This window comes from Haemaphysalis longicornis, unplaced genomic scaffold (genome assembly GCF_048455015.1).
Source record: "Haemaphysalis longicornis isolate Haplotype H1 unplaced genomic scaffold, Haemaphysalis longicornis Haplotype H1 scaffold_6, whole genome shotgun sequence".
In the NCBI taxonomy this organism is placed as follows: Eukaryota; Metazoa; Arthropoda; class Arachnida; order Ixodida; family Ixodidae; genus Haemaphysalis; species Haemaphysalis longicornis.
In genome coordinates, this window is record NW_027526407.1 from 179,416,748 (window position 1) to 179,440,996 (window position 24,249).

Sequence of the window (24,249 nt, forward strand, 5' to 3'; positions counted from 1 at the left end):
AAGAGGTCGCACTCATGGAGGACAGAATGCTTAAAAGGTTCCTGGACGTCACCTTTTGTGAAGTCGTTGCCGCAAGTTCACTTGTGTAGAACAGCCACTACTTTTTTCGATTCTTCTCTGCTATGCCTCGTCGTCTCACCCTCTGCTTTCATGTAAGCAGCAGAGATAATCTCGGGCACCCGCAGAATTTTTGCCAAAGCTGTAACGATTTGGCAGAATACGTAACCCTTTTTGAGGTCATTCTTAAAATAACGCAACTTCCGCAACACCTACTACAATGCATTGGATACGCTAGGGGCCTCTCGTCAATATGCTTTTATCTAGAATTGCTGTGAAGTCCATCGCAAATGTTTGTAACTGCGTACATTCAGTGTCTTGCCCTTAAGCATTGATGGTGATCTTCCAGCGAGAGCAAAAACATATTCTGAAGGCGTGTTTTTGTGTGATTTATATTTCCAACGTGTTCACAAAGTTTTTTCATTTAGCAATGTTTATTGCTGCAAAAAAAGTGGGCCTTTTAAAAGACGAGTGTGTTTATTTTCAAGATTGCCACAAAAACCGAGAGGAACATAGCGTAGACTCCTAAGAAATGCCAAATACGCACGTTTATTTCTCGCCATGCAAATTCCAAAGACACGATACATTTATTACAGCTCACGTCGAAGAAAATGTTTAGCTGATTGTTTGCAGCCCACCTTCTGAGCTACTTTTGGAAGAAGCGCAACCAAACATTTTACAATATGAATTGTTTTTCACTGCTTTATAAAGAAGCATTTTATGTGTCAAATTCTTTGTTGTGCTCGTTTATGAATATCGTTATGTAACTACTCCAGTAGAGAAGTTAGCCATAGAGCTAGAGCACGTGCGCCGAACGTACTAACTGGCTAAGCGCTATAATTTCGACTGGCTAACCTTTAGGTGTCGGTGACATCACACCAGTAAAGCCGACGTTAGCACCGCTGTATCTTCTGCTCCGCTCACTGTTTAACCCCTCTGTCCCATATATGCATTAGGTCGCGCTATCAGAAAAAAAACGGTTTGTATTGACCCAGTCATTGCCAGGCACGTTCGTTTCAGTGGCTACGAGGATGGAATGAAAACGGTGCATCAACTGAGTTCGTTACGGCGGTCACAACCACCAGAAATACGCCAGCTCGCCGCCGATTGAAGAGACAAGCGACAAGTTGCCAGCTTACTAAGTTTGGTTGGAAGCCTTCTTTGAGATCATTTGAATGTCGGAAGACAAAGAAGGCGTGACCTCCTGGCGACTGCACTGTTCAGCCACACCGTGGACAAACTTGAGAGGAAGTTGTGCTCCGAACGAGGTTAATGAATGTTTGTACCCCGAAGTGGTAGCTTTGCAGTAATTTTCGCCGCAGCCTAATGAGCCAGCACACTCTTACGAATTTTTCACCCACAGCAAGCCGCCCGGATTTCGGTCCGGTCAAGAGGTTTGAATGGTGATCCGGCCTGCCATTCTGACACGAGCTTGGATACTACGAGATTGCATCGTGTGCGATCCGAAAAGCTAGCTCAGGAGTGCGTTGGCAGCTACTCACAAAGCCACAGCAGACGAGAAGCGAAGCGGAAGAGATTGCGTAAGGGATAGTAAGAACGCGCAAGGGATAGTAAGCAATGCTGCTGAGGGAAGTTTACAGGAGTTGAAAAGCTATTTCAGTCTATTTATTTATTTATTTATTGTGAGTTCCCCTAAAGGTCCTCTGGGCGAGGGTATTACATAGGGGGGAGGGGGCAAGACAACATTATACAACGATACTGAAAAAAAAAAAATTTATTATAACCAGTAATTAGCTGCAGCGAAGGAAAGAAACAATAAATACAACCTACAGCCATACCACGTTGTACAATGTCACCACCTTTTTTAAAAATATTTTATATTTTAACACCAAAACTTTTATTTTAGATTGACCTTATGAAAGACCGTTATAAGTGGTATTTAAAATCGAAAAAGAGTAAAAAAATTATATTGGCACTTGTTTGTGACGAAAAATTGCTCAACATTAGCTGTTACGCGAACATTCATAACTTACAAAAGCTGTGCAGAAATTGTAAACTATTCGGCACAGGGGTACCCAACAATCCAGGCTGTGCAACTAACTACGATCTGTGTGATCCGATATATAGGAATCAAGTTACAGCACAAATTCCGAAGAAGGCGAAAAAATTCGGCTTTTTCTACTGGATTCTGTAAAATAAAAGTTCATGACATAAAAACTTACCATTAGTTTTCAATTATCCTAGTTCATTGCATACACTGGTAATAAAGAAATGCGTAGGAAATGTTTCACTAAAAATGCTGCATTTATTTAGAAGTTACGACTGTTTGCGTGGCAAGAAAAATACAAAAAATCAAGTTTTGAGAAAAACAAGAACAAAGTTTTCCAGTCCATGAACAAACAAAAGAATCACATCGTAGAAAGTAAAAATCCACCTGGTTCATAGCTAGGGCCCTCGTTAGCTGCCACGCACTCTCATTTGGCTTTTGTAGCTGCCCGTCTTTTTTTGCTGAGTTGTTTTTCCTCATCCGTTGAGTGACGCCGGGCCTTCTTCACAAGGTACCGGTCACTAGTGCGACATGCTAAGAGAGTATGGTGGCCAGGTTCGATGCCTGCTTCTCTCAAAATATCAGCTGTGCTTCTGCTGCCATGATTGAAGTGGCACACAGCGTCATATAAACCAAAAACTAGGACAGGCAAGCCGACGTGGACGTCTTTGGGTACCCGTTGCCAAATCATAATGTTGGAACTCTCATTTGCATTTTGGGTTTTTCCGTGCAGGCACTTGCTAAGGAGCTCCTCCTTACAAAGGTCAGCATACACTGGCTTCACTTGGTTGAGTACCTCGTCGGAAAGGCCTCCCTTGTGCTTGTAGCGTCCACGACCGAGTGCTTTCTGTCGATTAAACCCGCACCAACTCTCGGGACCCAGTGGACACAGACCATACCTTGGTGCTTCATCTTTTGAACTGCAATGAAACAGGCTCGCTAATGTTGCTTGCTTCATTGCGTGCAGGTCTCCCACATTCGCTCTGAATGGCAATACCATAGTAGTTCTGCAGCCGGTCGATGAGAACGTCGGTTAGCTTTCCTTTGCTTCCTAGTCCACGAACAGTTTTTTTCAACTTTCGTAGGCGGCACCCTACTCGCTTCTTTATATGTCCAATGTACACCAGTTTCCACACGCTATTTGGACCATATATGTCCTTTACTGCCGCGTGGCTCTTGTAGTCGCCATCTCCATAGAAGTCTACATACTTTAATTGGCGACTTCTTTCTGCAGGCTTGAACATACGATAAAGCCCTACGGCCTCCATGCCACCAGCACTACCGCGGTAGTTCGCCTGGCACTGGGTATGGTTTGGCTTCCATTCCATAAATTCAGCACTTAATGGGTTCAACTTGCTTTTCAAATCGCATGCCCTACATTTACTTGACATACCTTCTACGTCAATATCTTTGCCAGTATCAACAGATATCAAGGAGACGCAGCCGTTCAATGAAGATTGTCCACGCCTTTGCCAAATGCCAGACCCTGATACACCACAGTCAGTAGTTTGCACAACACAACGCACTTCAGCAGCGGCATTTGCCATTGACTCAGACGCAACAGTCTCCGCCGCTTTACAGAGCTTGGTAGATATCTTTTGGTAGGCAGAATGCCAAGGCGGTGGTGGCATGTTTATTACTTTCGCCAGCGTTACAGCTCCAGAATAACCCTTGCCAAGCTGCCGCATAGCGTAGACAAGACTCAGCTTATTCTCAATAGCACTTCCAGCCTTTTTTGACGAATGAAAAGAATGTCCAAATGCGCAGGCGTAACAAACAACGACGTATGCAAAAGATATTCCCTTCTGCGAGGATTCTTCCAATTGGAGTGACGTCGTCTTGCATTCTGGCCAGGCCAAATTTGCAAAAACAGACGACAGAATCTCCACATCAATAATCCTATTACCTTGCAGTAAAGGGTCATGTAGGGGCACTTCGCAGTTGTTGTCCACGTTTTCAAGGTTTGCAGCACTCACTGAAACATTGACGTCCGCATGGTCTTTGGTCGGAGCATTCACCGTGTGCCGATTTCCACGAAACGTTCGTTTCAGTCGCCTTTTCACCAGGAACTTGGCCATAACTTCTTATAAAAACGCTCCGCCAATGCTTTACTTACGCTAGTAAAGAGAATCCCGATCAACAGGCACCTGAGCACCTGAGACGCCTCTAGCGTCGTGCGTCCCCCTTAAGGAAGTTTAGAGCGATGTTTAAAAAACAGAAAGCATCAGAAATTTATTTTGGATTATCTTTATGTATTACACCAGAACCTAACAGAAAGAATTCAATATACCCCGCTGATTTTCACTGAGTTGTCAATTTTTGCTACCACACCACATTAGTTTCGGTTTCGGAATGGTTCACCAGCTGTTAGAAATTTGGCAGTAACTCTTTAACCAAAAAGAATAGAAACATAATTCTTTGTGCACAACATTTTTGAATCTTTGGGTATTCTGGAAATCTAAAAAAGAAAAGAGGTCATTTTTATAAAAATATGCCTTTTCAAATGTGGTGACATACCTTATTAACCAATCAGATAAATTGAAACATAGCTCGCAAGACCTCAATAATTTGCTTGACACTTATGTGCCCATAGTTTTGGTTAAAAAAACAATATAACTCAAAAACAAAGAACAGAGAACAAAACAAGTGGCAGCGTTTGCAGAAATAGCCTGCAGCAAATGCAAGAGCAACGTATGCAAGCTACCACTACATTTTATGCAATGGGTAGAAACTACACAAAACAATTCTAGTTAGTGACCGTAGTGTGCAAAAGCTGCAAGAATTTATTGGAATCTTTTTCGGTGGCAACATGTGCTGGCAAGTCATTCCACTCAACGATGGAGCGCGGTATGAATGATTGTGCGAAACAAAGTGAATCATATAGTAGGCGTTTGACGGTATTAAGGTGACGGTGTCGTGGAAAAGGAGCAGTGGGGCTTTAAACAAAAACTTTCACGCAGTGATGGGTGGTTATAAAGCTTGTGGAAAAGTGATAAACGCGCATGCTTCCTGCGAAGGTTCAAATCAACTAGTTCAGCATGGGTTTTCATGTTAGTGACGCTGGAAAAGGAACAATAATCAGAGTTGTTAAACCAAGCTTCCCGGTTTTGCACGGATTTAATATTTGATACACTGTAGGCTTGATGAGGGTCTCAAATAGCGCTAGCATAATTTAATTTAGGGCGAATTAAAGTGGTGAAAGCAATCTTTGAACTGTGATGGAGCCTGTTTTAAATTACATTTTAGCAACCCAAGCGAACGGTTAGAGCTTGCAAGAGTAAGTTCGACGTGATGCTGCCATTTTAGATCCTGCTGAGAGTGAAGGCCAAGGTACTTGTAAGAAGATGTGAACTCAAGTGGCGCATTATTCAAGAAGTAATAAATTGGAATACGGTTAGTATTGTTAGTAAAGGGCATAAATTTAGTTTCAGAAACGTTTAGTGACAAAAGCCCCTGACAAAAGCCAGAGGGTAATTTCATCCATATGAGATTGCAAGCTTGAACAGTCGGAATCAGAGGAAATAATACGATATCTTACGCAGTCATCTGCGAACAGTCTAACTTGAGAAGATACACAGTTTGAAGATCATTAAGATAGACAAGGAACAGTATAGGACCAAGGACGCTTCCCTTGGGGACGACTGAAGTTAACAGAACACAGGAAGAATTTACATTCATAGCGAAGCAGAATTGGGACCTGGAGGATGGGAAAGCTTCAATCCATCTAAGAACGTCTGGTTGAAGGTTAAGTCGTGCTAGCTTGAGTAATTACTGTGGAGAGAAACGCGATCGAAAGGCTTAGCGAAATCCAAAAAAAAAAACGCGTCGACCAGGCATCCGGCATCCATGAATTTGTGAAGATCGTGAACAAAACCGCCAAGTTGGGCGCCGCAGGAATAACCCTTCAGAAAACCGTTCTCAGAAGTAAAACTGATGCTATGTTTTTTCCAAATAGTTTATGACTTGACCGTGTATGACATGCTTCACGAGTTTACATATGGTATTAGTTAAGGAAATGCGCGTGCAATTGAGCGGGAAAGAGCGGTGACCGGTTGTGAAGAAAGGGACAACCTTAGCTGTTAGCCAGTCTTGAGGTACAGTTCCAGTAGATAACGATTGTGAAAACAGAGCGCTTAAGAAGGGGCTGATGCTCAATGATATGGCTGTAAGGATTTTAATAATAAAGCCAATATTGTCGGCTGTTGTAGAAATTTTCAGTTTCTGCACAAGGCACAAAATACCGGCTTCACTGATAGTAATTTCCGAGATTGTTGCAGCATATGAACTATTTAAAAAGGGAGGAGATGAAACTTTCTCCCTTGTAAAAACACTTGAAAAAGCCTCATATAGCTGCTGTGCGCATACAGAATCGGGGGCTGACACGCCGTTGTTGTCGTTTAAGATAATTCCTGGATTAACTTTGGGGTTTACAACGCGCCAGTACTTGCGGGGGTTATTTGTGATGACCGATGACAAATCATGGGTAAAGAAATCACAGCGGTTGATTTTAGTAGTGATTGATATTCGTCATCACATATTTTGTATTTACTCCAAGTGTTTAAAGTATAATTTTTGACGGCCTGTTTATATAAACGCTTTTTTTAATTTTCAACCGCCGGTGCTGCTGCTGTTTAAACCAAGGAATCGTGCTTCGAGTTCTCATAATTAGTACGGGTATAAATTTGTCAATTATACCAAGAAGTTTACTACTTAACAACGTCAGTTTTGTTTAATCGTGCGGTGGAGATGCCCATCAACAAATTGCTCCTAGAAAGAAGATAATGCTAAGTTCATACCATCAAAGTTGCCTCTGTTATAGCACCTGATAATTTTGTTAGTCGACATTCTTTTTACCACTGAGCAAATCAAATTTCCAGTAATAACGAGATGGTCGGAAAAACCATCACAAAATTTTATTTTTGAGCGAGAATCGGCCTCGTTCGTAAAAATAAATCAAGAATATTAGAAGATGTTGCCAAGCAGCCTGTAGGGAAGCTGATTAGTTGTGTTAGAGAAAATTCGAGACAAGTCTGCAAAAATGTGTGCGCCTCAGTATCATTGTGTGAAACGGTTAGAGCATTCCACTTTATAGCAGGAAAATTGACATCGCCATAAATAAGATGTGTGACATTAAAAAAACGGGTATAACTTTCGCTTAAAACACGGGAAAATTTGGTTCCAAACGAGGAGCCCATATCAGGAGGACGGTAAAAGACGGCAATAATAACATGATTACCAGGAGACTTGAAGGAAACAAACACGCATTCAAGAAAAGTGCTATTGGGATAGGGGTAACAACAAGATCGCATTTGACGGCAATGAGTACGCCACCTCCCCTTCGCTGGCACTGATCACAGCGAAAGAAGGTAAATTCTGATGCGCGAACAAAAATATTTTAATCACGGACAGTGTCATTGACCCAAGTTTCATTTAATATTACAAATGCTGCTGATGAAGAATCGCAAAGTGAATAACGAGGGATGGTTTTGGAAAGAGCACTTCGAATGTTTGTGAACAAGAATAGAATAGGATCGGCAATAGAATGTGTTAGACGTGCTGAAGAACACTTAGTAACTGCAGAGAGGGGACGACGTCATTCCGTTGTGTCCCTTACCGGAGAAACCATCACGGGTGCAATATACTAGCATTTATTGGAACAGCCCACTCATAACAGTGTCCCACACGTAAACGTCATTATTTATGAAGAGTTCAGCAAAAGCCAGGTGGCAGCGGTCTCCCTCTTTAGCTACAGATTTCTTGAATCGGGCCAGCTTGCGCTGTTTATTGCGAACGGGCAGGGAATATTCACGCGAGATGCTGAACTGCGTGTTTTTTAGTGTGGGTTCTTGGTTTAGAGGTGTTTTGATTTAACTAACATTAAAGAATTTGGCTATGTTAGGTCTCATTTTGTCTTGTGCGAAAGGCCAAAGTCTGTGAGCTCGGGCTACTGAATCAACTGTTACGCCTAACTTTGACTTCAAAAGTCTTTAACAAGACGCTCGTTTGTACTCTATGATTCAGATGGGTTCTTCTGGTCAAACCCAAACAAAAGAACGCTGGAACGCCTAGATCGATTCTCTAGGTCATCTATTTTATCTCGTAAGGTGGAAAAATGTTCATGGTCTGTTGGGGTTGGGCTTGTAAAATCAGTTTGCATCTTAGATTCAATATCCTGTACCCGAGTTTCAAGCTGTTCCACATCGTTCCGAATCTAAATATGTTGGTGGAAGATCTTATTTTCAGATTAGAGAAGTGAAGCATTTCTGTTTTCTTGACGTTTGACTGCGTCAAATACGATGTTTAATTTTTCTTCTTGAGTTTGGTCGTTTATCCAGGGTTTTCGTCGACGTCACCATGAAGTAACAAAATGCTTCTCAGGTACGACGCCGTGCTCCGAACAACATTCAAGAACTCCAATAATTAAAAACACACCACCGGGCAGGGCAGGACAACAATAAATTCATCATCGCTACGGAAACAAGGTGTTGCATATCTTGCACGAACCCCTACGAATAACAGTAGAAGGTTCATGGATCTGGTCGATGTGGTCCCACCGTGCCCTATGAACTTTTCGTCGATGTAGCTGGCTTTATGCTCAAGCGACGGTAGCGCCGCAATCCCACTCCGGGCAGACTGTGTCACCATGCCACGTAGAAAAAAGGTTGATCATGATGTCATTCGAAGATCCCGGCAGGATCGTTGCGTTTGAAGCATTCCAGGTTGGTTCCCGATTGACGACAGTCAGCAGGGTGACCGGTACGAACGAGAGTAGAGGCTTCATTGATCCGTCCGATGTGGTCCCGCCGTGCCCTCTGAGCCTTTTTTCGATGTAGCCGGCTTTATGCTCGAGCGACTGTAGCGGCGCTATCGCACTGCGGGCCGGCTTTGTTACCATGCCACGTCGAAAAAGGTTGGTCATGATGTCATTCGCCGATCCCCACAGGATTGTTACATTTGAAGCATTCCAGGGTGGTTGTTGATTGACAGCAGTCAGCAGCGTGACCTGTACGAATAAGTGTAGAGGGTTCACGGATCCGTCCGTTGTAGTGCCGCCGTGCCCTCCCAAGTCGCCCAAGATATTGGCACCAAACTGTTTTGTGGTACCCCAGCGGAGCAAAACGGCACGGACCTTAGGATTTCCCCTACCACTCGCGGTGATGCGTGAAGTGAAAACAGCGATGTCACATCGCCCTAGTCGGTTGCTGCCGTGAGAGCGGTATTGGGGAAGTGCAGCTAGTGCGTCAGGTACACGCTTTGTTCCCCTAGGAGGAAGACATGAGCACGGAAGGTATGTTCGCGCTGAAGGCAGCGGACAGTCATATCGGCATCACGAAACCAATCGTTGCGCACTGGATGGTGCTTATGTTCCTGTGATCATGCAGATTGACACAGGCGTATCTGTTTCGATCACTACTTTGTTCCGCTCACATACGAGCGGAACAAAGTAGTTTGGTCCAAGCTGCATGGTTCGCCATTGAAACTGACCTTCTTCCTGGGACGGCTTCCAGTGAGGGGAACAATCAAGCTGATGGTGTCGCGCATAAACCAGCCGACGCATGGATCCGTGCAGGTAGTTGGTTGCCCCGACCCGAATCTGTGCAGACGCGACCTTATGCTGGGGTTACACATGCTCGAGGAACTGGTCATGAGCGTGTACACGTGAGGTGAACAAATTCCTCTCGTCGTTGTTTACAATGGTAATGTGAATTGGTTCCTAGCGCAATTCGCCGATGTGTTTGCGACAGGATTATGTCTTGTAAAAAGCCTCTGGTACACTTCTAGACGCGCGAAAGCGGGGTACCAAAATTCTGGATTGCACGCGAAGGTTTCTGTGCTTTTCTTCCAAATATCGACACGGAAATTGATCGCGTTTCGGCCGCGGGCGATTATGTAAACAGGGGTGCCACAAAGAGCAATATTCGTTCCCACAGGTGGAGGGTATAGTGGCGAAACTAAACTGACGTGACGATTTCAGCATGATAGATTCTGTGAGGCGTACAATCAGCTCCCGTTGTTTAAGGAAGGCACCTAATTACGACTGTTAACACGCATATGGGAGTGTTCAGCTCCACTCGACTTCTTTTTAGAGTGGCGTCCGCGCTGGCAGTGTTTTATTGTTGCGTGGAGACCATTCTCCCGGGGCTTCGGGGGGTTCAGTTCTACCTAGACGATGTCATCCTGGCAGAGAAAACGGAATGTGTGCACCATGCCCTAAGACGTATTGAATTCTTTTTGGGAATAGGGTGAGCGCTTGAACCCGGGAAAGTGCAAGCACTGCCAGAAAAATATCGATTTTTTTGGGACAACGAATTAGTGCTCAGTGTCTTGAACCGAAGAAAGAAAACATGGACGCAATACTCCAGGTGCAGGCACCGCGGAACATCACACAACTAAGTTACGCTAACGTACTACCTCAAGTTTCTCCCCAACGTACCCACCGCGAAGGTGCCACTGTGGGAACTGCTCCGCAGGGAAGCGAAGTGGGAGGGCGGTCCTAGACAACAGCATCCGTTCAGCGAAGTAAAGACCCGAAATATGCAGATTTGAGGAGGTCTTGAGCAGGTCAAAAAGGTGATGGCTCCCCGAAAGGGTTACTTCTCGGTTAATTGATGAAAGCTGAAAAAGGTACGCGCAGCTCGAAGCTCTTGCGCTTGTTAAGGCCGCATCTAAATTCCGAAGATACTTACTCGCAATACATGCACAGTGATGACGCATTATCACCGGCGTGTGGGAATTTTTATTTAGAGAGGGCAGTAATTGAGATGGACGGTGGGCGAATCGAGCGATGGACCCTGCTGCTGAACGGTTACCGTGTTATCAAACACCAGCTTGGAAAAGACAACGTCGCAGCAGATGCCCTCAGCGGGATCCCCACTTCATCAGCAACTACTCAGCCAGAAACTCAGAAAGAATCTAGCGACAGTGCGCATGTAATGCTGAAGGAAAACATCAATGGCGGTGTCATGTCCGCTAAGCAACTGGACGCTCCCACGGCCCTCGATGACGATATAAAAAGGTGAGAAGATGGTGCAGGAGGGGTGGCCAAGAAATATTTCCCCTGAGGACCAGCACTTCATGTCATACTCCAATGTCAAGGCTTAGATAACTGGGAGTGAAAGGCTGCTACACTGGGGTCACAGCATGACCGTCCCTAAGAGTGCCACAGCAGTAATGTTACGTCGGCTGCATGACACGTATCAGGGTATTTTTAAATAAAGTGGCTAAGGCATTCCTTGGTGCGGTACACCCGGATCGGTAAAGCTTAAGTCCTGTCCCAGTACCTTCGAAGCTGTCCCTATGCCCCTCAATAAACCACCTGCTGCAAGGCCTAAAAAAATGTGCTTGGTCGAGGCTGCATATAAATTTTGCGGGGACGATCGATGGTAACGTGCTACTAATTGTGGTGGTTTCACACAGTAAATGCATTGAAACAATACCTCTGAATAGTTACAGTGCAAACGTCAGCACACAGGTTCTGTGCAGTTTGTTCAGCACATTTGAGCCGCACCCATGCTTGTATCCGATAATGGCCTGCAGTTTACGAGTTTGGAATTTAGGAATTTTTAGAAGATCAGTAACACACTCGTCCGTACAACCCCGAATCACGTCCAGTCCAACCGGATCGTAGAGCGGGTTGTTGAAATTGTGAGGTACTCTTTGAGGAAGAGTGTGCAAGAATCCCTGAAAAGCCTCTTGGAAAGGATTCTCCACAAATACTGCAGGCCGCTGCTGACCAGACGCCTGACACCAGCGAAATACCTTACCGGCTGTCATCTCAGCTCAAGGTTGGATAACTGAGCTTCCGGGTCACCCTTGCCGTTGACCGTTCTGCCCTCTATGTGTTGCATCCCGGTGAGCCAGCCTGGATGAGAAACGCCGGACGAGGTGAGAAGTGCATTCCAGACATTATCACATCGACGGATAGAGCTCGCCGGGGAAGACCGATGGTCCAGATGGGGAGACCATTCGGCGCCACAGCAACCAGGTCAAACCACGCGAGTTGGAACTGGACCATGGGGACGAAGCCGGGGACGCCGGGTGGCAAGAAACTGCCGGCGGGTTACAGATGAAAAACCGACGCTACTGCCAGATAGGAGAAAGCCCGCCCCGAGCACCCAAACGCTGGCGCTGCTTCAGTCGGGCCGCCAACAAAAACCCCAAGAACGTTGCTCACCATAGGGGGAGCGAGATGAGGTATCTGTGGCATCAGGCTAGTCAAAGCCGCTGTTGTCAGTGCTCTTTATTCTCCTCTGGTCCCTCTTTGACCCCACTCGCACAGACCTACGTTAACTGTGTTATTAGAATAAACGCTTTGTCTTGGTCTAGCCACTTTCCGGCATGTTCGTGTCAAACTTTCCCCGCTTTCCGTCATCAAAATTTTAAATAAACTTAGGCAGTGCAGCAAAGCCTATGTGTAATTCTTCTATTTTTCGGTTTACCATTGTGAGAATCACCACAGGCAATATTTAATGATAATCATCTTGATAATCGTCGTGTTTATAAAGGAAGAATTTCCCCAGGATAGTATTAAACTTTTATTTTCGGTATGTACTTATTTACAGTTATGTTGATGTAGGTATTTCATGGTCCGACTACCAATTGTAGGAGCGTTTCTGTTCATTTACGTTGAGCTACAATTTCAGAGCTTTTGTGCTATTTGTAATACCGGAGCCCAGTTTTCATACAACATTTTACGAACTTTTCAGCATAGGTTACTGCGGGACACTTTAAACTAATAAAGGTCAAATTGCTCAAATATTTGCATTATTACTAAATACACAGCGCCTAAATGCTTTTGTGAACGAACGTTTTCGTTCTGGAAAATGTTTTGAAGAGGTTTTGTCAGCCACGGTGACACCCTTGCGGTCTTGGGAGTTAGTAATTTTATGACAAAATCTGGTACCCATACAACATTCGAATATATACCGAAATTTGTGATTTCCAACTAAGCAGTGTTTATGTGATCACCTACTGAATGCGTCTGTATAGTTTAAAAAGCAATGCATAAGAAGTTATAAAATATGCAGACGGTGCAATCACCTCTTTCATTCCATAAATATTGCAATGAAAGCTTTTCTCAAGCTACCTAGATATTCCAAGTGTTTAAAACATACTGTTCCAACTTTGCGTGACATCTTATGCTTGCAAAGTACCGAAAAAAACAGAGGATACCTATTGTCTGGTAACGAGTAGCACTTTGTCCCCGCCCTTGTTGAAAATAGTACTACGTTGGCAGTCAATAACCCGTTGGCACGTTCGAAGGGTACCTATTAAATCGAGATTATTTCCGAGAGCTTTCCCATCACAATTCCTATAACAAGTGAGACTGCGGCAGTCAAGTGACCTAATCACTTCATATCACCGAGCTCCTGGCGTTTTTCTTTTTAAATGCAGTAGTCTATTTTGGGCTACTTAAGCCCCCAATTTTTAGAGTGCTTTTTTTTCTGTCCTATGATTCCGCAAGGCCTACAATACTTTAAAAATTTCTTCATTGAGACCTTTTTATATGCAACAAATTTCCAAAGAACAAAATCTGGTTGCTACGTTCATATTTGTGAAAGTTGTCGCCAAAAAGAAACCATTACCCATATTTCTGCCCAGTTCTCGATATACAAGTGACAGTTGCCTTCTTTTAAAGAAAAGTAAAATGTTGCTAGATTGGGAATAAAATGTTCAATTAAAAAGACGTTTTGAAAAAAGAATCTTTGTTACCTTAAATTACAAAAAGCGCGCACTGTGCCTCCATTTCATTTCATTCATTCATTTTTATTTATCCGTCTTCTGTACAGCATTAATTTTGTGGTCAATCTAAGCACGCAGCGCTTGTAAAGAGACCAGGCAGTTGGTGAAACAACAACACATTTTCATGAAATTAACGCAATAATACTCAGTGTAGCATATCCGTGTAATAATCTGTGTAGCATGTTCCAAGTTAAAACTAACACTACGTTGCAGTAGATGGCGTGAGCAGTGAAACAAGGAAAGAAAATTACTGGTAACAAGCCTCCAGTGTGTTTATTGTGGAAAGAGTGAGGAGTAGGGAAAGAGGGTAACAGGTGTCTTTAAAGATCACCGAGATATTTGCGGGGCAAGGGTGGCCGAAGACTCCTCCTTTTTTATATGACGATTCCACTGAAGTGAGCAGATGAAGGGCCAATTTTTCTGCCAAAGCTTTTTCCCGCACATTCAGGCGGGTAAACTTTGACAGTGTCGAAAGGAGAAAGATGGTTTAATGTCGTTTTCGGCGTTTTTAGGGTCCCTAATTATTTGAATAACTTTCTCCCCTGGTCGACCTATTCTCTCTGCATTTATAAACGGTTTTATTACATTCCTAACTTATTTTCGCGCTCGTTTGCTTTCAGTGTCTCATTCAAATGCTTCTTTTCCGAAACTTTTTTCAGTTTGAAAATGAGCGCCAGATTGCTACTAATATAATATGGCTGCTGGGAAAATTTCTAGCGAATCATCAACGTGGCCGGCGAACATTTCCGCTATTTTCTAATGCGTACTTTTTTCTGAGAGTTTGTTATTTATGTTTTTTTTTGTTATTCAGTAAAGGCTTACTGCTCACTGAATAAGGACCTAGTTAGGTTACCACTTAGAACTTCACAGGTTCATTTTCTGTTTGGACAGGCAGTTCTTACTAAAACAGCAGTAAAATTTCGTTTATTAAAGGTTTTGTAAATACAAGTTATGTTTCTGAGCTTAAATACTTTTTCTTTCTGTTTTTGGATGCACCGTACTTTGGCTGTTCTCTTTACGGTTATCATTACTATTTTCCTTTGGCCAGAACATGCGATATCTATTCAATGCAGGGGAAAGTGGTTGTAGATAGACAATACGAATTTCTGTTTGGCTGGTAATGTATCCCCATTTCCACTTTGTATTCTTATATTTAGGGGATAATGAGTCAGTTTCACCGGGTTTTTTTTCCTCTGCAAAGCAAATCTCCGTATTAAGCCTAGTACGTTCGCGCTTGTCCTTAATAATTCCGCCTTCGGCTCTCCGATAGATTTTATTCCCATATTTTGGCCTTGAAGTCAGCAATTATGATCAAGAAGTGATTGCCTCAAGTTCTCGATGCCGATTCTACATCAGCCTTAAGGGGACACTGAAGTGATTTGTAAACATTGTGGCATTACTACCGCAAATGGCCATCCGGAGTCCATAGGCCATGTTTCGACCACTTTGAGTACGTTTACTGAAATTTATTTAGTAGAAAAATCAATGAGGAAATGATGCCCTCTCTCCATCCACGTCCATTTTCTGTTGCGTTTTCGTGTGACGTCAGGAGGAAATGATTTGGCTTGACTACACTACTGCACGGCTCGTCAACCTTCCGCAAGAGTCAGTCGTCAGTCGGCCTAGCGTTTAGTCCGCCGGCCGCAAACGGGTGGTCGCAATTCGTTCGCGCAATTGAAAATAGCCACGGTACGTTGGTGAATGGAAGAATGAGCCTTACTTTTGATTGTTAGTTTGTGCACTCTATCAAGCTCCCAGTCCAGATCGCTCCACACAAGCGCTGCACAAGCGCACATGCGACACTTCGCTTACTCGTACGCCAGCAGGAAAATTTAAGACAACTTGAAGGGGGGAGAAAAGTCAGCGAAGTCAATATAGGTACTAAGGAAATAAAATCAACTGAAACTTTTACCGTACAGCGTTAAACTAGGGAGCACAAAGTACCGCTTCCCGCTGGGTGAACAAGCGCAGCGGTCAGCAGGATGACCACACATATGCGAAGAAATGCAATTGCTAGACGTGAGATAAAGAAATTTGGAGGACGCTTACTGCACTAGCGCTATACAACAGTATTCACCTAAGCTGCTTGAACGTCTAAAATTAAATAAAAGTGTAAACCGGTTATACATTGTATACCTCATATTTGCAAGGCTGTCAGCGCCGGATCGTGGCCGAATGGTCTGGAGCGCCACGCATGTTAAATTTGGAATTCACAAGTTCGAATTCTCGAGGGCACAATCTTTTTTCTTGTCAGTTAACTTTTTCGTTTTTGGTCGATGTTTTCTTACAGAGATCACCATTTTTGGCCGTAACGTTCACTGGAGTTCGCAGAACGCCCGCAAACTGACAATTACGCGCTAGTGAGTCCTCGTTGGCGTGCTGTTGTCACATGCACTAACTGCTTGCGGGCAGTGGGCACATGCCAGAATCACCAGATTCTTGGCCAGGTGCGAACATGGTTTTTACGATACAGGCATGAGTGGGGCAAGATCAAATTATGGGGAAAAGCGCATGGCATTTGAGCGTCTGCGGTGATGCGGAGGGCATTCACCCACTGCTAGGCCTCGGCTAGTGATGGCTGCGATTCAAAGCCATCTTGGGTGGCTCATCTTAGGCAGCTCACAGCGGACTACGTGGTAGTAGCGCGGTATGACGATTATGGAGGCGTCGAGAATGCCCATCCAACAATAACGTAGGATGTCAGGCATGTTGTTTCAAAGAACCAAAAACTAAAACTTGTTTGAATGCTAATGTTGGACATTGTGCAATCACGGTGCACCTCTTCCCGTCGTCACAGCCTTGAGTTTGTGCGGCAGCCGAAGACCGCGCATGGTAGTTTTCACTTCGCGCTGTAGTGCGCGCGTGCTGACGTAACGGTATAGCGAGCCTGCGCTATGTAAGCACGCTACACGTGCCCGTTGTGCTTTCCAGTTTTCGGCTAAAGAAGAGTTTAAATATCAGTGCCTGCCCTCAAAACTGCAGCGCTGACAAAATTGACTGCGGTTCTGGGCGGTTCAGAGTTCGACGGTATCGGGCACGCTATAATATATAAGGTTTGTCCGAGTTCTCCAGTGAAAGCATTGTCTTTTGTTTAGAATCAAATGAAACGTGGAGAAGAAGACGTCAATATGCCTGCATGATTGGTGATTGCGGTTCAGCGCGCTGAAGCAAAGAGCTCATGCGAAGAAACGAACTGTAGTAAATGCGTATGCGTCACGCCAAAACCAAAAGCGAAACAACTTTACTGGGAACTACTTTGGCGCAGTAACACAAAGCAGTTCGCCCCCCCCCCCCCTCGCGTAGCTTTGTCTCCACTGCCACAGAAAGTTGTCCCCGAGTACAGAAACCACCGGTTTGTCTCGCAAGGGCACTCTTGTTGCGGAGCCAGAGCGCAATCTGGACGCAGCGTCTCGCGTACGAAACGTAAAGGAAATTGCAGTCAGGGTAATACGCTTTCACAGTGCAGTCAGCACCGGACGAAGCTCGTTTTTACGCTTCGAACTTACGGGTCATTGCATTCGTGATCATTCTGTATTACCTCTTCCGCTGTGATTCCAATGTGCGATAACTCTAAGATCGACCTACCTTCCCACCAGCGCAGTGATCATAAAAAATTGTTATAAATGCTACCTTGAAGAAAGGCAATATTTCCTTTTCTACCCGCCTACTCAGTGGCTGTGCCGTTGAACTGCTGAGCACGAGGTGCAAGGTGTGTCTTCTCTGCTCCCATTGTAATTTCAGAATTTGAAACCAAACGCAAAATTGTTGATGGGTCTATATTTATCTGCGTTGTAACTGCAGCCATTTTTTAAATCGCTCCACAGTTCTGCAGTACAGCGTGTTTCGTGTCTCCATTGCAGCTTCGGTGCTCTAATCTGCTACGCTAACTTGGATTTGGTTTACGCAGTGAAACTTCTCTGAGGCTTCCAGTTTCGAGAACAATCCCTTCCGTTTTATTTTATAGCAGCGGCAAACCGCCTGATGATTTCCGGTAGAACACGTAGGAACAGAGTCACTGCGAAGTAGTGATTTCCGGTAGAACACTTCGGTAGAGAGGCACTGCGAAGTGCAGACTCTACTACGTACACCAGCATCGTTGTCTCTTCGGCAGTAGGTAGTCGGACTTATGCACACGGATATCTTTTCTCAGGGCAGCACACTTTAATCGGAATCTAATACTTCAGGTGAAAACCGTGGACGCCTTTTACCCCCGCACGAAACTGAGCATCAGCCATTGGCCACGGTAAAGCCAGTGCCTCCCGGGGTTCAACGGCGGAAAATGCATCTAACTACCTCTTCGTATAAAAGCGACATGTGCGGAGAGAGATACAAGGGCAACAGAAGGATGTGTATCTTACACATTGATACAAAAATGCGCTGGATCTTTTTATATATTCTCAACGCTTGCTTCCACGACACTGGCAGCGTCCACTAGCCTCTGTGCTTTGCCGTGTAGTGCAATTCTGCGCGCTTTCTATCCTAGAAAACTTTGCATTGGCTCGATAAACTGAACCTATAGTGTTTAACGTCGCCCAACATATGGGTAAGTTCTGACTCACGTCTGTGCCGTATGCTCAAAAGCTTCGCTGGTTATGGACCCTCTTGGAGTGGGACGAATTTTGGTTTTTACCACACGAGTTTTACCACTGGGGTGGATGGGCTGCCTATTGTCAGGTTCGGTGACAACAATAGTAAATAAAAGTATAACCTATGAACGAGACTACGTTTATGTTGTATCCAAAACCCAAATAAATACACACACTACGGGCAAAGGAGCTAAAAAGCACTGGGGAACCGAATTATAGACGGACACTGCGATAACGCGGTATAGAAAACACTAACAAGTTCTACAACCGATAAACAGTCAAATTCCGCGAAAGAACGGCGGGGACACAGTAAGGGTTCACTGCGGGAACGGGGTTGTCCTACCTCACGTTCCAGAGGCGAAGTCGTAGTGTTACGGTGTTTGAAGGTCTAGATGATGTCGTGGCCGTGGTGGTAGAGCGCGCTCCCAGCTCCCGTTGCAGAGAGGCCAACGCAGCTGTCTTGGGCGTCACTGTCTATCACCGACGCACGGCGAGCTGACTTCCTTGTAGAGGAGATGTCTTGGGTTTTGTGCTGGTGGAGGACTTCTTGGGGCACGGCACGGGTCCAGTCGCCCCGCCGCCGCGCATCCCGGTCCCGCTCCACTCTTCTCACTCTCTGGGTGTTCTTTTTCCACTTCTTTTCCCGCCAGCTGCTGTCGCTGGCCGCTTCCCATTCGCTGGTCGCCGGCGCAAGCTCGTGCTCTAATCTCGAGCGCTCATCGCCGTAACCCAGACAATGACCTTGGCGCCGCGTGCCTTGCGTCTTCTTTGTTGTCGTCTTCTTTGGGCGTTTCTTGTGGTGTTGGCCTTACCTGTCATACGATTCCTTCGCATGACACTATCACAGTACTAAGAGCGTCGAACTTTGCAACATGTGCTTCACCGCTTGGAAGACCAGTGTCTCAAAATAATTTAGGTAGGCATTATTGGCAGTACGCCATGTCATGTTCAGCGTGAGTACGGTGTGACTGAGTGTTACTACAGCTCGCACTGCGTTACTTCATAGTTCATACAATACTAAGCTATGTGTATTCAAAATTATTATTTAGGAACGTTGCAAGCATACATTTTTATTTGTTAACTTTTACCTCCTTAAAAGATAATACCATTGTGTGGTTCTTTCAGTCTCCTGCAAACTCTCGTAAAGGACATTTTTTTATACTTTCTTGTCAGTTATATATCTACGTTTTGAAAGGGTGTCAATGAAGTGAAGAATACGAGATAAAAAATACTGATAAACCTCGGCTTTTATATATAAAAAAAGACTCAAGCTGTTGAGCACAGGTGCAAGAGTGAACTGCTTAAGGCAGAGGCGTCTGCTGGTCTTGGAAAAAATTCAATTGCGTAAGCTATAGAACCAAACCAACCAGTAACGAGTACTCCAACCTCTGCCAAATTGTTGTACTGCCTAATAGTGTCACCGACATTCCGAACAATTTCCCAAGAACGTCTGACACAGGCCAAATAACTTTCGCGTGTGCCCCACAGCTTAATTCTCGCGTGTGAGGCCGACTTTGGCGCAGGCATTACCTGTGTAAAGCCTGACCCAAGAAAGGTCAAAACAAAAATTACGCCCATCTTCCCAAGAGGGAACCCTGATGTGATGCGATGCATCGGGGGGTTCAATTGGCGTTTCCATTGGGTTTATTTTCTTGCGCTGGCGCTGGTATTGTATTGTGTCAGTCAACTCGCTGAAGGAACCGTCGCTTTCATCACGTCTTCATCGGAATAATCAAGCCAAGCAGGAAGTCGTCAAGCAAGTCACGCGGAGTTGAACGAGAGCGAGCGCTGACTGGACCGCCGCAGCGCGCTACCCGCTTTACATTCATAGCGCCTGAGGAGAGGAGACAGCGGAAGAGAGGTGCGCATGCGCGCACAGCGCACCGGAGCAGACGCGAGCGGAGCGAAGCCCGCGCGCAGCTGTTGTTATGCTAATGCGACGTAGTGAGAGCGTTCTGCACAGCTGTCGGAGAGAAGAACGGGGGTTAGTAGCTATGAAATCAACGACCAGTTGACTGCGACATATTACCTGCGCCTTTCGTCACTTCAGGTTCTGCTTTCGTGTTTGGTGTGAATTACGTCAGGAAAAAGTCTAGTAACACACACCACCGCTGCCACCAACTATAATTTTTACGCAGCGGCGAATGTCTGCGCTCTTCATGAAGCTGAAATTCTATTGGCCCCTTTTACCGCTGGCAACGCGGACAACTGTGCGGACGTATCTCCGAGGATTTTGTACTGTGTGGACGCCAGTACCGTCCTTATTAAAGCTCAAAACATTCCTTCTTTACTAGTTTCAAAAACCACATTCTTTTATGGTCAGCCAGACTAGGCCAAGTGCAGGGAAAAGCCTCTCCCACAGATCTCTAATTATCGCGTTCCTGTACTAACTGCCAAAAATTTATTCCCGCAAACGTCTTGATATCTTCTGCCCACCTACGTTTCGACGGCCACCTGCCACGCTTGCACTCTCTGGGTACACATTCTGTTGCCTTAATGACTAATGGTTACCTTGCCTTGGGATTCACGCCCTGCCAACGCAATATCTTTCTAATTTCTACAAATGTTTTCTGAAGACGCGTGATTCTCTGCCGCACTGCGCTATCTTTATGTCGCTCAACGTTACACCTATGATCTTCCCTTTTATTGCTCGCTGATACGTGCTGCATTTTGGTTGAACCATTTTTAATAAGCCTCCATTTTCACCGTAGTCGGTACAGGTAAGATGCAGCTGTGATTCACCTTGCTCTTCCAGGAGAATGGTAGGCTGCATTTATTAGCTGAGAATACTTTCCGAATACACTCCATCCCACCTTATCCTTCTAATTACCTCTGCCTTATGGTTGGAATCCGGGGTCAGTACGGGGCCTAAGTAGATATATTCGCTTACCATTTCCACTGCTTTGCCACCTCTCTCGAACCGCTGTGCTCTCCCGTGGCTATTGAGCATTATTTTATTTTGTGCGTATTGTTTTGAGGCCCACGACTAAACTGTGCTTGTGAAGGCAGGTAAGCAAGCTTTCCAATTCGTCCCCTGAGTTACTAAGCAAGGCGACCTCACAAGAAAATCTGAGGTTACTGAGGTATTATCTATTAACCCTTACGCCTATCTGTTACTAATCCAATGTTCTGAATACGCCGGGGAAGCATGCTGTGAATAACGGAGAGTTTTTATCGCTTTGTGTGATGCCCTAGCTTATGGCTATTTTACTGTTTTCCGTATGGGAGACTATGGTAGCTGTGGGTGCATTTTAAGTATCCTCTAGTATTTTAACGTAATGCCCGTCTACCCCCGATTTCTCAATACCTGCATAACGTCTGAGGTTTCGGTCGAAACAAAGGCTTTCTTTAGAAGAGCTGTTCTATCTGAGAGAGGTCAATTCAATTGCGATCAGTTTTATAGAGTTTTGTACTGTAGCCGCGACATCCAGGCTTATGCCGAACGAGGGTGTAGTTCAGGGGAGGTAGACACCCAAGTACTAACGACAGAAGAAGTAAAGAAGGCATTGGAAGACATGCAAGTGGTCAAAGCACTACATGAGCTTAAGATGACAGCAGACCTGTTGGAAGATGGCGTGATAATTGTACTGAAAAACAGGCAAACCTCTATATTCACTGTCTGAAGGCTGTAAGTATACCGGAATCTTTGACGAACGCGAACGTGATTTTATTCTAGATTACTTACCGGGCGTCAAAACTTACAAGAATAGTAGCGACATGGCCGGTTTTCAGCAATGACACCTGTTGTATTTCTTGGAAATGTACTACTCAGTAGAACCATCAGTCTGGACGTACAGAAGCCTTGAAGTTACGATAATAACCCTATCGTTCTTACTAAACGCTTGTTTAATTGCACCAAAGGTGTAAAGGTGCACGTTTTTCTCTCAGCAGATGTCTACTTCATACAAATTCTGAATAAGTGTTCCAAAGAATATCAGAAAACAAAAAAAAGAAAAGGAAAGGTCACTCAACTAAGAACCCAGGTAAAAAAAACACGGACCCGTACATGGAATGCTTGGTTGAGGTTTGATTGTAGGGTTTAACGCGCCGACGCAACGCAGGCGATGAGGCGCGCCGTAGTGGAGGGCTCCGGATTAATTTTGACCACCTGGGGATCTTTATCGTGCGCCGAAATCTCGTACACACGGGCGTTTTTGCTTTTCGCCTCCATCAGAAAAGCGGCCGCCGCTACCGGGAATCGAACCCGCGACCTCGTGCTCAGCAGCGCAACGACTTAGCCAATGAGCCACCGCGGCGGGTTCTTGGTTGAGGTTACCAAAGTCATTATTAAAGTTGCTCACCTGCACCTAATAGATGTCTCAGCACACACTAAGAGCCGTTTCTCGTGGAATTGTATCGATAAAATGCCGTTTTCGTTATTTCCCAAGGTACAAGAGTTTATATCCGCTTCAAAGGAGACCTACACATGGAGATTCCGTTGACTAGTGTGCAAGAAACTTAGAAATTTCGGTTTGCCACCAAGTAGCAATACACTTTTTAGTCCGCATGTTTGTGTAAAATGTGTGCTGGCCGACCACGAAAGAGCTATTTGATCAAGTTTTTTGCCATTCCCGAGTTGGCACCGAATAAAAAAATTCAAAATTATTCGGCTGGCTGGACACAAAAAGCTACCAAGCTTTTGGTAGTATGTGAGCTTTTGCTCACCCAATCCTCTTTTGGTTAAGAGGCATTGGACACGGCGTGTTGGTTCAGCTTTGGTTCGATTTGTATTGATATCTTGTTCTTGAACTTTGTCGCTGTATATTTATTGCCATTTTTGTATGTGGGATTTTTATCATTTCTCCCCTGTGTTTATTCCTAACGCCCTCTACCCAACCTTCTGTTCCCGTGCCCTTCTCCGTTTACAGGAGAGAATAGCTGTGTTGAGCTGATATCGTCAGTCAGGTATTTTTCGTTATCCTAAAGTTTCTTCTTGAGCCATACAAATGCAATGTAGCCTATTTCTCTGAAGGGAATATATTTTAAACGCCGAAAGCCATGCCAAGAGACAACTTGCGCATTCTTAGCGGTAGACGCAAGAACAACAGACAACCACATTTCTTGACCTTCATTTCACTGGTTGCAGTCTACAGTGGAGAGTGAAAGGTGTGAGGTAACGAAGGTGTAAGTTATGGCGCTGTCATTCCAACGCGCAGTCAAAACAAGCGGAGCAACAACAAATCAGCAATATTAGAGAACCAACCGGACAAGTTTTTCAACGTCGCTTGATACAATGTTTGCGTTTTTGTGGTACGCACGTAAGGGGCTGCTTGTCTCGGCTTCCATTTTGGGAGCGGATGATGTGAGCGAATTCGCAGGCAGCTTCAATTCTGTCGATTTGTGTGGTCGCGTCCAATGGCTACCATCGAAGTACATAGTTGAATCCACCTAGAATATATGGTGGCATGGCAGCTGACAAGTTATAAGTTTTGGTTAGTCATCTCATGTCAGTTATCAAGTGATGGTTTGTGCATTCTTTAGAGCAGTGCTTCAATGTATCATTGCCGACACAAGTAGATTGCGTTGAGCTGGTAACCACATTTTCGAACGTATTCATAATATCTCTACCTTGCTTAGGCTGACATAAACAAAAAAGTTTTATGCTTGGTAAGTAACTGCCTAGAACCCAAAAAATAACTCTGCTGGGACGAGATAATGCAGATTCTCATTTACAGTCATGTTCAAATAGAACGCGAACACGAAAAATTGAACCAAAGCAAACTAATAACACGGTTTCTTTTGATGCAAGGCAAGAGGATGCGTAGCTTAGTTACACAAGCAAAGATGGAAAACCTGGCTTTCAAAAACAGTACTTAACAATTTCGGGGGCTCTTGTTCATATTTTTATGTTGGCAT

The 24,249-nt window shown here is 44.7% G+C and overlaps 1 pseudogene; it reads right to left on the minus strand.

The window, feature by feature from the left end:
• Window positions 1–2,426: 2,426 nt before the first annotated feature.
• On the minus strand, window positions 2,427–4,143 carry LOC144143389 (uncharacterized; annotated as a pseudogene).
• Window positions 4,144–24,249: the final 20,106 nt, after the last annotated feature.